This window comes from Chaetodon auriga, chromosome 9, assembly GCF_051107435.1.
Source record: "Chaetodon auriga isolate fChaAug3 chromosome 9, fChaAug3.hap1, whole genome shotgun sequence".
Taxonomy (NCBI): Eukaryota; Metazoa; Chordata; class Actinopteri; order Chaetodontiformes; family Chaetodontidae; genus Chaetodon; species Chaetodon auriga.
Genome location: NC_135082.1, coordinates 1413271 through 1426201, shown reverse-complemented (window position 1 = coordinate 1426201; position 12931 = coordinate 1413271).

Below are 12931 nucleotides of genomic sequence, written 5' to 3'. Positions count from 1 at the left end.
ACCAGCCTCTCCAGCACCTTCATCCTGAGTGATGTAAGGGCAACAGGTCGGTCGTCCTTTGGGCCAGATGGAGATTTCTTCTTTGGAACAAGAACCACGTAGGATGTCTTCCACAGCACTCTCTGCAGGCTCAGGCTCAGGTTGAAGGGATGACCCAGGATCACGGACAGCTGGCTGGCACAAGTCCTCAGGACTCTGGAACTAATGTCATCAGGGCCAGCAGCCTTGCCCAGGTGCAGCATCTTCAGCTGTCTTCTTACCTGGCCAGCAGTCAGGCAGGGGATGGTGCTAGTGGAGGGGGTGCTGTGGGGGATGGTGTGGGAATTGGGAGTTGAGTCCAAGGGAGGGAGGGGAGGGATCACTGGGGAGGGTTGAGGGTTGGAGGGAGAAAGTTTGGGCAGCGGGGGGTTGTGGATAGTGGGGAGGTGTGAAGGGGCGGGGAAATGTAGGGCCACTCCTGGCTGTGAAAAAGTGGTTTAGCTCATCGGCCCTCTCAAGGCTGCCGGCTGCTGGTCTGTCTCTTGCCTTGAGCCATGTGATCTCCCTCATTCCTCTCCACACATCCTTCACTTTGTTCTGCTGGAGTGTGGCCTCGAGCTTCCTCCTGCAGGCATCTCTGCTCTGCTTCAGCTTCTCCCTCAGCTCATGTTGAACATTCCTCAGTTATGTACAGTTATATGAAGTAATGTGATAAAAATAAGTAAGCTAACTAGCTTTTCCAACAGGGTTTCCATGTGGTGCTGCACTTCCCAGCAGGCAGGCCTATATGCAGATTGTACCTGGACACAGAATATTCTTTTTAGTTGTGGCTCATAATCAACTTTACGCTCACTCCAAACATAACTAGTAGTGCTGTGTAAAAAAAAAAAACTTTCTTGCACTGTGTGCTGATACAGTTAATAGTTGTGAATAAAACAAAGCAAAAATAGTTACTTACAGTAATGAGATGCGATTTAAAAAAAAACTCTGTTTCTCTCCCTTTCTCTTGTGGTAGACACATATGTTCTAGCAGCATAACAAGTCTGAGCACCTGGGCACAGAATATTCTTTTCAGCTGCAGCTCAATTAACTAACTTTATACTTAAACGATAATAATAATACATTTAGCCCTGCAAACGGCTGGCGACCGGTTCGGGGTGTACCCCGCCTCTTGCCCATTGCCAGCTGGGATAGGCTCCAGCCCCCCGCAACCCCGAAAGGGATACGCGGGTATGGAAGATAATACATTTAAGGCTAGGCCTTAAACATGGAATCGATTTTAGATCGAAATATATTTAGTGTTAGTGCTACACTTTTCACAGGTTCACGCCCCACATAAACAGCTGACCAAACCTTAATCAACCCAGTGCCAACTTTAACTTGGAACAAAGCAAAACTCTTATCCTCTTAGATTTGCAGTGTTACAAATAACGCTACACAAGTTCAGTGCCACTGAAAGTCATTCGGCTGCCTCTGTGAAACAAAACCAAACCAAAAAAGATACAGTTAGTAGTTGTTGTGAATAAAGAAAAAACAGTAACTGGTACTTACAGAAATGATATTCAATGCTAACTCTGTTACTCCCCCTCCTTTCTCTTGTTGATGCACGTGATTTGGCAGCAAAACAAGTCGGCAGCAGGCTACTCAACTTTGAAAAGGTTCACTGTTGAAACTCACTGGAGAGAGAGTGAGTGTGACTAACTTAATATTTGAACTTCTGACAACTGGAGACTGATTTTGACCTTCTCACAGTGAGACAAGGTGAATCACTCACTTAGTTTTGCATTGTCTTTAACTTCTAGAACATGTTACATGCAAGTTTCTACCTAGGAAATATTCAAGATTGGATGAATATGAAGGATAACATGGTTTAGTTTGAATTACTTTGCCCATTTAGTTAAAATATGTATGTTCAATTCAACCGCCTGCAAGTAAGATAAACTGATTTTGACTTTCTGACAGTGAGATAAACGTTTTTTAGATTAAGATGTCATTCACTTCCCGAAGGATGTAAAGCAAGTTTCTACTTAAGAGACATTCAAAATTAGATGAGTATGAAGGATAAAAAGTGAGTAAGTTCTTCTGATAGTTAGAAAAATTGATTTACATCACTTTGTCAGGTTTAGCCGTCAATGACTTTCAGAAAGATTTAGAAGTTTCATCACTAGAAATATTCAAAAATAAATGAAAATGAAGAATATAATTGTTTGATAAGTGTAACTTTTCCAATCTAGCAACAACACAAAAAGATGTTTATTCCAACCTTTTGCCAGTGAGATAACTTGATTTTGATCTCCTGACAGAAAAAATTAATTGCTCCATCTTGAAAGGTTGAGCTGAGTTTTCCTTGAAAATGACTCATAGCTGATGGTTTTTAATGAATACAAATGGCTCATACTGTACTCATGGGGTATGTACTTACTTTGTGTCCAGTGAAATGGACCATGGATGTACAAAGAGGAGGATGCTGAGGCAGTGAAGTATTTCCAGGGGCCCGGCCTCATGGACAAAACTTTGTAACTTTATTCACTGATTTGCTTGAAAATGGATCATATTTTATGGAGAAAATATTTTCTGAGTATGTTTCTGATGCCCTCCGGCTGCTATGCCTCAACTAATTATAACTTGTTAAAGTAACCATTAACTGCTGCTAATTAACAGCCTCCTAGTGATTCTCACTCAACCATCATCAGGCACAGCCTCCTAGACAGACAGAGGCCAGGTTGATGACAGGGAATAACATGAAAGTTTGCTGATGGACAGTTAGCTTTGACTTATTTGAAACAAGCTTTCAGGTCAGGAGAAAAAAAAGAACTGAGGAGTGTTAAACCTGTCAAAAACATGTGCAACACAGTATGTTAACAAGCGACATGTGCAACACGGTATGTAAACAGGTGACATGCAACAGGTAGTAAGTGGCAGTGTAGTGAAAGTAAAAAGTATAAGTGAACAGATAAGGTATACAGTGTATATAAAATATGAAATATAAATTGATATTTGCAGTGTGCAGTATGTGCAGTATGACATGGACTGAGTTGTAATGTTCATCTTTATTGTAGTCTCTTGGGGTAGAAGAGGCCGTGACAATGTCAGTGGGAGGGTGGTGGGGGGGTTGGAGGGGGGAGGCACAAGGTGGTAAGAGGGTGTGTCAGTGTCAATCAATGGTGGGGAAGAAGCTGTTCCTGTGCCTGCTGGTGGGGGAATGGAGGCTCCTGAACCTCCTACCAGATGGCTGATGCTGTGTGCCCTTCTTAAACACCACTTGCGCTGGAGGTCCTCGATGGCAGTTAGCTGGGCGCCGGTGATGTACTAGTAGGTAGTTTTCACCACTCATTGCAGGGCCTTCTGCTCGGAGACTATGCAGCTGCCATACCATACTGAGATGTAGTTCGTCAGGATGCTCTCAATGGTGCAGCGGTAGAAATTGACAAGGCTTTGACAAGCCAAGTTAAGTTTCCTCAGTCTCCTCAGGAAGTACAGGCGCTGTTGAGCCTTCTTTATCAAGGTGGAGGAGTTGAGGGTGCAGGAGAGGTCTTCAGAGATGTAAATGGGGGTGTGACTGCAGGCTTTGGTTTTCCTGTACTCCATGATGAGCTCCTTGGTCTTCTTGGTGTTGAAGGTCAGGTTGTTGTCGGCACACCAAATCACCAGCTGCTGAATCTCATCCCTGTAGGCTGACTTGTTGTTGTTGTTGATCAGGCCTATCACCGTGGTGTTGTCTGTGAACCTGATGATGGAATTGGAGCCATGCACTGGCACTCAGTCATGGGTGAAGAGGGAGCTTCTCATGTTCTATCAACAACACAATGTCTGGTTGGTTAGCCACCACCATCTTGTCAGTGTGGATCTGGAAATCCCACAGGATATTGGTTCGGTCAAGATGTTCCTGTACACTATGCCTGCCACTTGGTTAGTGGCTTTCATGTACGCTTTCCCTACCAGCATCTTCCACCCTCCTATGTGCTGAACTGTCTCAGGGGCACCTTTGCACAGCCTGCACCTGGGGTTCTGTCTGGTGTGGTAGACTAAAACTAAAACTGCCTCTATTGATTCTCTATTGATTGATTGATCCTCTATTGTACTGAGGGCCTGTTCTTGTGCAACCATGAGTAGTGCTTCTGTGCTGTCTTTCATTACAGCTTTTTCCAGCCACTGGTAGGATTTGAAGAAAGGCGTCACAGGCTGGAAGGTCTATTAAAAAAGAAATTATAAATGCGTATTATCACATATTTCCAAAAGATGAACACTTGCCCGACACACGGTTAATGGCTATCTGACAATTGAGAGGAGATCCATCCCGATCTATTTTGTTGCATCACCTCACTGAAAATATAATGCAAGTTGGAACCAGTCCTCCCAGTATTTCTGTTGCTGTTTCTGTTGTTGTCTTCTTAATCCACCCCTTGTTTTCCTTTTTCTCATCTAAGTAAATGGGGCGCTGCTCTTTCGTGCGACCCACAGTTCTCCCGCTCCTGTCCTCCCCCTGTTATGTGTCACTGTCTTTTTTATGTTTCTTGGACGGGATGAAATGAAATTTCCCCTTCGAGGGATTAATAAAGGTATTCTATTCTATTCTATTCTATTCTATATACATTTTGGCCAAATCAGTATGTACTGCTAGTATAGTTGGTAGTTTCCAATACATCAATAGTCTCCAACAGAGGGCCCCAGTTCACATCCCAGGTATTTATCTTTTTGCTCAGCCATTGATATTAGCATTATGTAAACACTTGGTTATCAACCTCCCTTTATTCCTTTATCAGGAGGTACAGGTACATTCACCCTGTCTAGGATCACCTGTGCAGTTGCTCCACCCATGTCTGTCTGTGAGGTGTTTGAGTGGAGGCATGTGTGACAGAGCTAGAGCAGAGCCTTTCTAGCTGCATTCTATCCTGTAATCAAGACTCCTCCAAAGATTCAGCTCTGCCACATTCAGCATGCCAGATTGTAGCTCCTGTTCAGTCAGTCTGTGTATCAAGCCTTTTTTCTAGTTTTCATTTACTCTTTGCATATTGCCTGCAACTAACCTGTATTTCTCATTTCCCTGCAGTTCTGTCTGCTCTGCTCTGCTCTGCTCTGGACCCTGTCTCCTGGATGTTTGTTTCATCTGCCCTGCCCCAGACTCATGCTAAGTCCAACAACTTCCTGGATTCTGCTAAGGACCTGCTTGGCTCTGCTGCCTACTGAAGTGGTCGTTCTGCTTCGCTTGGCCACAGCTCATATCCCATTCCTTTTGCCCTGCAGCAAATTACCTGAAATCTCTTACCTGACTCTGTATTCATACAAAATTTAGAATGTATGACTCTGTACATGGACAAGATCAGGAAGGAGGAAGTGACAAAAAGCTGTAGTGGGCCACTATTCACTTCCCAGGCTTGTTTCCTTGCCTGCCCACCTCAAACTCATTGACATTGACATTGTCAGTTTTTTGCCACTATGTGGATTGACAAGCACAAAGCAATTTGGTTCTTATTAATCATACTATGGATTACCAAAATACATAGTTGGGTGCTGCTACCAGAGTCTTGTGGCAAAAATTGACCCACCTACAGCTGGGAAGCTCTACTCCAACTCCGGTTGTCCATACCCTGCGAGATTAAGCCATCTCGTATCCTGCCGCCAGAAATCCGATGGATTTCTATCAAGATGGCAGCGCATGTACAATGCGAGGCTCAGCATCTCACAAGAATTTATGATATAGTTATTATTTTCTCACTGGTTTCAAGCCTGTTCACTCATTACAGTTTTGCGAACACTTCCTACACCAGACAGCAACTTTTGGATTTAAGATTTTGATGCACAAGTAGTGTATTCGACAAACTTCAGCTCCCCCAAGAGATCCCCAGGACAGCGAGGCTGACCAACTCAGCTACATGGACCGGAAGCGACCATCGGCGGCGTCAAGATCGGAAACAAGGAAGAGGGGAGCACGAAAGTCTACGGGCTAAGCTATGGCTAACCCCGCACCGGCTACTGCTACCCAGTATCTTCCTGGCCAATGTTCGGTCCTTGGAAATCAAAATGGATGAGCTAGGACTTTGCATCACCCCACAGAGAATGTTTATGGATTGCAACATCATGATTTTCACTGAAACCTGGCTTAAGAACACCTTCCCAGACAATGTGACAGAGCTGCAGGGATGCCGCATCTTCAGAGCAGACAAAATGGCAGAGCACTCTGGTAAGACCGGAGGCGGAGGACTGTGTATCTACGAGAGCAAAACCTGGTGTACAGACTCTGATATCACTGGAAGCCACTATTCAGATCATCTGGAATATCTGATGATTAAGTGCAGTTAACATCCACTGTGATGAGCAATGAAAGAACTCTATACTGCTATCCACAAGCAACAAACTGCACACCTTGACTGAACCTTCATTATTGCTGGAGAGCTACAGAGCTACAGATTGAGAAGCACTTCCACAGTGACGCCAACCCCCGCCCCATGTGACAGGGCATCTAGGCCATCACAGACATCAGCCAAAAAAGACAGCCCCACCAACCAGCAATGCCTCTCTCCCTGACAAGCTCAACAACTTCTACGCTCGCTTCAATTAGGACAACACACAACCAGCAATCAAAACTGCTCCCCACCCAGATGAATAGCCCCTCACACTCTCCACTTGTGACGTGCATTCTGCACTCAGCAGGGTGAACGTCCGTAAGGCTACTGGTCCTGATGGCATATACGGCCACATGCTCAAGGCCTGGCTGGCTGGCTGGGGGCCTTACCTGTCACTGGCTGAGGTAGCAGTCCCCACGTGCCTCAAGACCACCACCATCATGCTGGTCCACTGCAGTCAGCTGCAGTGGACCTTAATGACATCCACCACGTCGCACTCACCCCCATCATCACCAAGTGCTTCAAGAGACAGGTCTCAGCCCACCTCAAATGCTGTCTTCCCCCCACACTGAACCCCCATCAGTTTGCCTACTGACCAAACAGGTCAGAGGAGGATGCCACCTCCACGGCACTGCACACCACCATGACGCACCTGGACAACAATGCCTACGCAAGGATGCTGTTCATCCACTTCAGCTCAGCATTCAACACAGTCATCCCCTCCAAGCTGGTCAACAAACTCAGTGACCTTGGTATCAGCACCTCCCTCTGCAACCGGACCCTGGACTTCCTGACCAACAGACCCCAGTCTGTTTGGTTAGACAACCACACGTCTGCCACCCTGACCCTGAACACCGGTGTCCCACAGGGCTGTGTACTGAGCCCTCTCCTCTACTCCCTCTTCACCCATGAGTGAGTGCCTGTGCATGGCTCCAACTCCATCATCAAGTTTGCAGACGACACCATGGTGATAGGCCTGATCAACAACAACGACGAGTCAGCCTACAGGCATGAGGTTCAGCAGCAGGTGATGTGGTGCGCTGACAACAACCTGACCCTCAACACCAAGAAGACCAAGGAGCTCATCATGGACTACAGGAAAACTAAAGGCTGCAGTCACATCCCATCTACATTGATGGGGCTGAAATTGAATGTGTCTCCAGCTTCAAGTTCCTGGGCATCCACATCTCTGAGAACCTCTCCTGGACCCTTAACTCCTCCACCATGATAAAGAAGGCTCAACAGCGCCTCTACTTCCTAAGGAGACTGAAGAAAGTTAACTCCATCCATCCATCCATTTCCACCCGCTTATCCGAGGCCGGGTCGCGGGGGCAGCAGTCTAAGCAGGGATGCCCAAACTTCCCTCTCCCCGGACACTTCCTCCAGTTCATCCGGGGGGACCCCGAGGCGTTTCCAGGCCAGCCAAGCGACATAGTCCTGGGTCTTCCCCGGGGCCTCCTCCCGGTGGGGCATGCCTGGAACACCTCCCTAGGGAGGCGTCCAGGGGGCATCCGGTAGAGATGCCCGAGCCACCTCAGCTGACTCCTCTTGAGGAGGAGCAGCGACTCTACTCTGAGCTCCTCCCGGGTGACAGAGCTCCTCACCCTATCTCTAAGGGAGTGCCCCGCCACCCTGCCGAGGAAACTCATTTCAGCCGCTTGTATCCGGGACCTCGTTCTTTCGGTCATGACCCATAGTTCATGACCATAGGTGAGGGTGGGAACGTAGATTGACCGGTAAATCGAGAGCTTCGCCTTTCGGCTCAGCTCCTTCTTCACCACGACGGACCGATACAGCGACCGCATTACTGCTGCCGCTGCACCGATCCGCCTGTCAATCTCACGCTCCATTCTCCCCTCACTCGTGAACAAGATCCCAAGATACTTAAACTCCTCCACTTGATGCAGGATCTCTCCCCCAACCCGGAGGGAGCAAGCCACCTTTTTCCGGTCGAGAACCATGGCCTCGGACTTGGAGGTGCTGACTCTCATCCCAGCTGCTTCACACTCGGCTGCGAACCGTCCCAGTGCACGCTGGAGGTCCTGGCTCGATGGAGCCAACAAGACAACATCATCCGCAAAAAGCAGAGACGAAATCTGCCGGCTCTCGAACTGAACCCCCTCCGGTCCCTTGCTGCGCCTAGAAATTCTGTCCATAAAAATAATGAACAGAACCGGTGACAAAGGGCAACATGCACCAGGAACAGGTCCGACTTACTCCCCACAATGCGGACCAAGCTCCTGCTCCGGTTGTACAGGGACTGCACAGCCCTCAGCAGAGGGCCTCCAACCCCATACTCCCGGAGCACTTCCCACAGAATGACGCAAGGGACACGGTCGAATGCCTTCTCCAAGTCCACAAAACACATGTGGACTGGTTGGGCAAACTCCCATGAACCCTCAAGCACCCTGTGGAGGGTATAGAGCTGGTCCAGTGTTCCGCGGCCAGGACGAAAACCGCATTGTTCCTCCTGGATCCAAGGTTCGACTATCGGCCGGATTCTCCTCTCCAGTACCCTGGAATAGACTTTCCCAGGGAGGCTGAGGAGTGTGATCCCCCGATAGTTGGAACACACTCTCCGGTCCCCCTTTTTAAACAGAGGGACCACCACCCCGGTCTGCCAGTCCAAAGGCACCGTCCCCGACTGCCACGCGATGTTGCAGAGGCGTGTCAACCAGGACAGCCCTGCAACATCCAGTGACTTGAGGTACTCAGGGCGGATCTCATCCACCCCCGGAGCTTTGCCACCGAGGAGCTTGCAGACTACCTCAGTGACTTCAGCCTGGGTGATGGACGAATCGATCTCCGAGTCCCCAGTCTCTGCTTCCTCTGCAGAAGACATGACAGTGGGATTGAGGAGATCCTCAAAGTATTCCTTCCACCGCCCGACAATATCCCCAGTCGAGGTCAGCAGCTCCCCACCTCCACTGTAAACAGTATTAATGGAGAGCTGCTTCCCCCTCCTGAGGCGCCAAACGGTTTGCCAGAATTTCTTCGAGGCCGACCGGTAGTCCTCCTCCATGGCCTCCCCGAACTCCTCCCAGACCCGAGTTTTTGCCTCTACAACTGCCCGAGCTGCTGCCCGCTTAGCCTGCCGGTACCCGTCAGCTGCCTCAGGAGTCCTATGAGCCAACCAAGCCCGATAGGACTCCTTCTTCAGCTTGACGGCATCCCTTACTTCCGGTGTCCACCACCAGGTTCGGGGATTGCCGCCACGACAGGCACCGGCGACTTTACGGCCACAGCTATGGACGGCTGCATCAACAATGGAAGTGGAGAACATGGTCCATTCGGACTCAATGTCTCCAACATCCCTCGGAATCTGGTCGAAGCTCTCCCGGAGGTGGGAGTTGAAGACCTCCCTGACAGCGGGTTCCGCCAGACGTTCCCAACAGACCCTCACAGTACGCTTGGGTCTGCCAAGCCTGTCCCGCTTCCTCCCCTGCCAGCGGATCCAACTCACCACCAGGTTGTGATCAGTTGACAGCTCAGCCCCTCTCTTCACCCGAGTGTCCAAGACATACCGCTGAAGGTCAGATGATACGACTACAAAGTCGATCATTGACCTCCGACCTAGGGTGTCCTGGTGCCACGTGCACTGATGGACACCCTTATGCTTGAACATGGTGTTCGTTATTGATAAACTATGACTAGCACAGAAGTCCAACAACAGAATACCACTCGGGTTCAGATTGGGGAGGCCGTTCCTCCCAGTCACACCCCTCCAGGTATCACTGTCGCTACCCACGTGGGCGTTGAAGTCCCCCAGCAGAACGATGGAGTCCCCGGTTGGAGCACTTTCCAGTACCCCTCCCAGGGACTCCAAGAAGGCCGGGTACTCTGCACTGCTGTTTGGCCCATAGGCCGAAACAACAGTGAGAGACCTGTCCCCAACCCGAAGGCGCAGGGAAACGACCCTCCAACACATGACGGCTGAGCTGGGGGGGCTATAAGCAAGCCCACACCAGCTCGCCGCCTCTCACTGCGGGCAACTCCAGAGTAGAAGAGAGTCCAGCCTCTCTCAAGGAGTTGGGTTCCAGAGCCCGAACTGTGCGTGGAGGTGAGTCCGACTATCTCTAGTTGGTACCGCTCAACCTCCCGCACTAGCTCCGGCTCTTTCCCCCCCAGCAAGGTGACATTCCATGTCCCCATAGCCAGAGTCGTTGTCCAGAGTTTGGGTCGTCGGGGCCCCCGCCCACGACTGCCACCCAAAACGCAAAGCACCGGCCCCTTCTGGTCCTTCCTGCGGGTGGTGGGCCTACGGGAGGGCGGGCCCACGTCGCTCCTTCGGGCTAAGCCCGGCCGGGTCCCGTGGGCAAAGACCCGACCACCAGGCGCTCGCCTGCGAGCCCCAGCCCCAGGCCTGGCTCCAGGGTGGGGCCCCGGTGACGCCAATCCGGGCGACATGAACATCCTTGTGAAAGTTAACTCATCAAATCCTAGTTAACGTCTACTGCTGCACCATTGAGAGCATCCTGACCACCTGCATCTCAGTATGGTATGACAGCTGCACAGCCTCCGTGCAGACAGCCCTGCAACAGGTCATGAAAAACGCACAGTACATCACTGGTACCCAGCTAATTGCCATTGAGGACCTCCTGCGCAAGTGGTTTCTAAGAACAGTTTTATATTTTATATACACTATATACCTCATCTGTTCCCTTACACTTTTTACTTTTATTTACTGCACTGCCACTTGCTACCTGTTGCACATGTCACTTGTTTACATACCATGTTGCACATGTTTTATGGTTTCATTGAAATTACTTGCACTACTTGCACATACCTCATGCTGTTTATACCTCATGCCAATTGCACTACTTGCATATATTTATATTTTTTGGGATATAATGGCTATTTTCACTTCTGGTTAGATGTTGAACTGCATTTGTCTCTCTATTCTGGTTAGATGCTAAACTGCATTTATCTCTGTGTTGCACTCTGACGATGATAATAAAGTTGAATCTAATCTAATATAAAATGTGGGGAGGGGTTCATACGAGGCTGAGGAAGCGGCCCTTTCAACCCCCTCGTCCCTTCATCAACATGTCCAATGTTTGATCTCTCCGGGAGAAAGTGGATATACTGTCCCGGACATAGAAGAGGACCTCGACTGTTAGGGCTGTGGTCCTGAGTTGTCTTTTCCCCTGTTGACATGCCTTTTTCCTTTCCTTTTTTCAGCAGGTCGGAGCGAGAGAGAGAGGCGGGGCCAGGTCACTCTGGATGCGAGTTTCATGAGACGCACCTGCACCTCATCATTTAATCAACGGGGCTTCTTAAGCCAGCTCATGCTCTGCCCCGGTGCTGGACTATTACCTAAGCTCCAGGTCGAATGCAGCTCGCATTGAGTTCTTGCACTACTCTCGTCTCGCTCCTCCTGCCTCCTGTGAATCTCTTGTCTCAGGTTATCCTAGCTGTGGTTGTTTTCACAGTCGCCTTTTGTTTAGCGTTAGATTGCCCGTCCCAGCCTTGCTGAGTTTTGAGTTATTATTTTGTTACTTTCGTGCTTCGCCTAGTTTTTTCTTGTCTTGCTTTTTGGTACCTTTTTCCCCGTAGTGGTGATTTTCAGTTCTGCTTGCAAGCAGTTGTTCCCTGGTTCAGGTGATTTTTTTGGTTGTACTTTCTTCAATAAACCTTGTTTTGACACCTCTGCCTTTGGGTCCTGGCCTTGCTTCTCCTCAAGCCGTAACACTCGACAACTTTATCTTCATCCGGGCAGTCTGCATGAAGGAGTCCAGTAAGGGAGTGGTTAAGGCGTCTGCATGTACTGTATGTCAACAACAGGTGGTGTACCAATATTAAGATCCAGAGAAAGATCTGCACTCCACATGTGGAGATATTGATCACCTTCACCTGTGCCCAGCCACCGCTTGGTTTCTCTGACCACATTATCTTCCTGCTTCCGTACTACAGAATGGAACTGAAGTGTCACAAACCCCAGACTTACAGTGTCCACCAGTGGATGGAGGACAGTATCATGACATTGCAGGGCTCACTCACATGCACTGACTGGGACATTTTCTCTGGTGGTAGTCTGAATGAGAGGGTCTCTGTCATCACAGACTATTTTAAATTCTGTATTTCCAGAATTCCAGTTAAATCTTTCAAGAAATATCCAAAGTAAAAGCCTTGGATTATTCAAATCATCATGCACAGCCTTGGGGAAAGCCTTTCAACAGCAGGACTTAGAGCCGAAAAATAGGAACTGGAATTCAGCGCCATGTACACAAGACAAGCTTTTTAGAAAGTTAAAACACTCACTGGCCATGATCCGCAACCCAAGTTAGCTGCAATAACTGACCCCACCTCTTTTGCTGAAAACCTGAACACTTTTTACACCCTGTTTAACACCATAGAGGATGTACCCCGGCATCCGTACCACTGTAAATCAGTGGTGCAGGAACAATCACTTGCAGTTAAATTTCTCCAAAACAAAGGAACTTGTCTTTTAAGGTCCCATATTATGAAAAACCCACTGTTTCTGGGATTTGGGGTGTTATTTTGTGTCTCTGGTGCTACCGCACACATACAAAGTGTGAAATAAGACCGTCCATGCTTTTTTGAGTGAGATATGGATTTGTGAAAGCACCCTTCCAAACGAGCCAATC